Raw genomic sequence first — 4,290 nt, forward strand, 5'->3', positions numbered from 1 at the left:
TCTCCTGGGACTCCTGCCCTAACTGCCACCCAGAACCTCACCCCCATCTAAATGCTGCTGCTCCTTACATTGTCCTGATTGCTCCCTCCCAGACCCCTGCTCCCACTCCCCTTGGGACCCCAGTCCCTATCTCAGCCTCCCTTCTCCTTGTCCACAACTGCACCCTCCTAGAACCCCCCAACTTTCCCCCAAGGCCCACCCCTACCTGTCCCCTGAGTAAACCCTGGGACTCCCATGCCTATCCTACTGCTGCCTGTCCCTGACTGCCCCCCAGAACTCCCTACCCTTCTCAAACCCCTGGCTCCCATACCGTGCCACTCCAGACCAGCGTGTCTGGCTCCATGCAACTCAGACACATTGCTGCCATGTGCTCCCCACGTGGAACCCAGCCCCCACAGCACTTCGCCTTCCAGATTTAGACACACCTCAGGATTCAGGAGTGCTCAAGAAACTCCAGTTTGGGCAGCTGTTACTTCATTTCTCCCAAATCAAATATACTGATCCTGTAACTTGCTGTAGAAAAAGCAGGATAAAATTGAGCAAGAAATGCATTATGCACTGGAATGGCTATTTTCAGCAGCCATTGCCTTTTGTTTGTTTCAGGAAGACAGTGATATTGCGTTGGCAAATTCCCATAGAAAGAAGAGAGTGGAACAAAAGAATAATAAAAGGCACCTCAACTTTTTCCTCACTTATGGAGGACAGTCTTATAATATGCATCAGATATCCTCCAATCACACAAGCTGAAAACTGTTCCACTTTACTGCAGCTCTGTAACCATGTATAGAGACCAATCCTGTCTGTGTTTTGTGCATCCAAAATTCACCTGCTGAATGACCTGCCCTGGGAGGCGTTACCAGTGACCCAGGGCTAGGGGCTGAGGAGGTGTGTCTTGAGGAGAGGCACTGGTGGGAGCCCAGGGTGGGGAGGGCACTGGTGGGAGAAGGGAAGCCCAGCGCTGGGCGGCAGGAGGTGTGGAGTCAGTGAGGGAAGGCCCAGGATTGGGGCAGCAAGAGGGTACAGGGAGCCCAGGGCTGGGATGGGGGCAGCCAAGTTTTTTTGCTTGGGGCAGCAAACACCTAGAGCCGACCCTGCACGCATTCCCCAGCCGCCCGGAGCCCTAGGCCCTTTGAAATTTAACCCTGAGGGCTCCAGTCACCTCTTCAGCTGAGAGCCCCCGGTTGATTTAAAATAAAGTATCACCTCCCCACCCCCAACCTTCCTTTTTGGCCCACAGCTGTTTTGGTGGGGCGGCGCTGCGGCAGGAGGGGTTGGGTCTGCCGGGCTGGCCGGGCGGGGGGGGGGGGGGTTCTGCGGGGCCGGGCGGTGGGGGGGGGGGGGTGTTTCTGCGGAGCTGGGCGGCGCTGGGGAAGGAGGTTTGTTTCTGCAGGGCTGGGCGGCCTGGGGTGGGAGTGTTTCTGCGGGGCCGGGAGGTTTCGGCCCTCGGCTGTTATCTTTGGAGGAATGTGGCCCTCGCCGCTACGAGTTGTGCTTGGAGCCTGCTTTAGTTCTTAGCTCCAACACCTGGCAATTTGCTGACCAGGCCTATCTTAGCAAGCAAGGCTTTCTGGTTACCCAGCTTTCTCTTAGCTGATCACGATTTGCTAGGCCTCTGGTCCCTTGACCATACTCTGGATTTGGCTCTGGAAAAGAGCTGGCACAATCCATAGACCAGGTTGTTATACAAAATGCACATGGATTTTAACCCTTCACATCCAGTAATGGCAAAGTTCTTGGTTCAGGCTTGTAGCAGTGATGGAATAAACTGCAGGTTCAAATCAAGCCTCTGGAGAACATCGACAGCGGGGATGGGTCATTCAGTCCTTTGTCTAGCGCTTCAGTTTGTAGCAAAGTCCCTCCAGAGATATGAAGCAGGATTGAAGACAAGATGGAGATGAGGCATCAGCCTTGTATAGTCTCTTGCCATGTGGTCTTTGCTTTCTTTGTCTTGAGGACACTCTATACAGCACCTGGCATAGAAAAACTTAAGAGTTCTGTCCATAGGCAGGTCCCTGCATACCTTGCTGAGGCACAAGGCGTATCTGCCTTCTCTCAATGGGTCAGTTGTATAGCTGATGGTCCTTAATGGGCCATCAAGCAAGCTAGGCAGAACTGACACCAACTTGTATGGCAGGGGTGTTCGCTGGAAGCAGAGCACAAGTTTGAAATACGGGCAGCATAGAGCCAATATTCATAACGTCAACTACAAAAATAATACACATCTAGAAATAGCATCATTATAATCAGCCAATCAGAACCTCTCCATAGACCCTTGCGACAACCTTTCTACAATATTGGCTGCAAATATAGAACAGTGGTCGCAACAATGATCTATACAGTTATAGGTTCTGTCAATAACGTCACAGGAGGTGACACGGCATCAGTGAGACTGATACTGGAATACTGCCTCCAGTTTTGGTGTCCTCATTTGAAAAAGATGTTGTGAAATTGGAGCTGGGGCAGCAAAGAGCCACCAAATGTTCTGAGGGCTGAAGAAAAATGCCTTCTAGTGAGCTATTGAACGAGCTCAACCTGTTTAGCTTATCAAAAGAAGATTGAAAGGTGACTTCATTGAAGTATTGAAGGGCCTTAATGAAGAGAAAATATTGGGTATTAAAGGGCTCTTGAATCTAGCAGAGAAAGGCATAACAAGACCCAATGGCTGAATGGTGAAAAGAGACAAATTCATATTACAACTAAGGCACAAAATTCAACAGCGAGGATATTTCACCACGGAACAAGCTACCAAGGAAAGTGATGGATTCTCCATCTCTTGGTATCATTCATGAAAGATTAGCTGCCTTTCTGGAATGTGTTTTCCCCAAAAGTAGCTCTTGTGTCATACAGGAGGCCTGTGATATGCAGGGGGTCAGATTAGATGCTCTAATGATCTCTTCTGGCCATAAAGTCGACTAATTTCTGAAAAACTGAGTGTAGCATTGGGAGCAGCGTCTGATGTTTTCCTGTCTAGCCGGCTTGCTTCCTAGAACGAGCAGCTCCTTGAGTGGGCTGATCCACAGGAGTAGCTCAAACCTCCAAAGTGCCTGGCCAGGGCAGGACATTAGCACAGCAAGGGAGGGTGTGGCAGTGACATCACAAAGGCCTTTTGCAGGACCTCAGACTATTGTTCAAGGGTGGTGGGAAGGTGGTGACCTCACAGAGAGATGCTGACATCAGCCAGGCAGGACAGGGGTGAGGGCCAGGAAACCTCAGAGACCCCTGTGGCTTTGCTTCAGCAAGTCTCCTTCTCCAGGTCTCTCTCTGAGGACTGAGAGAGTATTCGGGTTCATGGACGTGAGTGCCAGGAGGAACCTCTTTCGAGTTTTCTCCTTCCCTTTTCCTGATTTTAGTAGAAAACAGCCGACCCTGTTTAGAAGGTAAGAGCCTCCTCCAGGAAAGGGGTGTCATGGGGGTGTCACTTTTAGATGCCGGTACCCCCCCCACAGGTAAGGAAGCTCCCGCCACCCTGCTCTGTGTTCGGGGCAGGAGAGATTTGCTCCTGGCTGCCGGGCAGAGCAGCAGGCTCAGCTGTCAGAACTTCCCAGGCGATGAAAGGGGAGGGGCCCATGGCTCTGTAGCAGGAATGCAGGGCAGGCAAGTTCACAGCAGGCATTGTGGGATACTGGAGGAGGCCAGTTATGGTGATATAAAGAACAGCAGTGTTTACTCTGTTACTTTAAGTTTGCTGCAAAAAGCTCTAGCCCTCTCATCAAAGTCGTTTTATTTTGTCAGCAAAACAGCCCTGGCCAATGATTCTCTCACACACACACACACACACACACACACACACACACACACACACACACACACACACACACACACACACACACACACACACACACACACACACACACACACACACACACACACACACACACACAGCTAGAAAGGAAAACGTCACCTGCTCCTCTGCTTTGCAGAATCCAAACACAAGCAAAGCTTGTCAGATCCTGGTGGCGATGGCAGAGAGTCAGGTGTGGGCAGACACTGTATTTTAGCCACCAATAGGCACCATGGCTTAGCTGGCTAAAGCATCTGTTTCGTAAACAGGAGATCCTGGGTTCAACTCCCAGTGGTGCCTTGTTGTTGGGACACTTGCTGTTGGCTACTGTCAGAAGACAAGATTCAGAGCAAGATGGGTCTTTGCTCTAGCCCAGTGTGGTTTTTCTTATGGTTTAAATAACACTCATGTGCATCATGTGTGAGAATGAAAATCCTAAACCGCCCTTTGAAATAACGAAAGCAGCAGGACGTGTTATTGTCCCTGCCACAAAGCAGACAGACCAATGG

At 50.7% G+C, this 4,290-nt stretch overlaps 1 non-coding gene across 1 annotated transcript; it reads left to right on the forward strand.

The window, feature by feature from the left end:
* The first annotated feature begins 4,007 nt into the window (after positions 1 to 4,007).
* Positions 4,008 to 4,081, forward strand: TRNAT-CGU. Its single transcript has one exon. It is a non-coding gene; the product is annotated as a tRNA-Thr (tRNA).
* The last annotated feature ends 209 nt before the right edge of the window (positions 4,082 to 4,290 follow it).

This window comes from Mauremys reevesii, unplaced genomic scaffold, assembly GCF_016161935.1.
Source record: "Mauremys reevesii isolate NIE-2019 unplaced genomic scaffold, ASM1616193v1 Contig161, whole genome shotgun sequence".
Taxonomy (NCBI): Eukaryota; Metazoa; Chordata; order Testudines; family Geoemydidae; genus Mauremys; species Mauremys reevesii.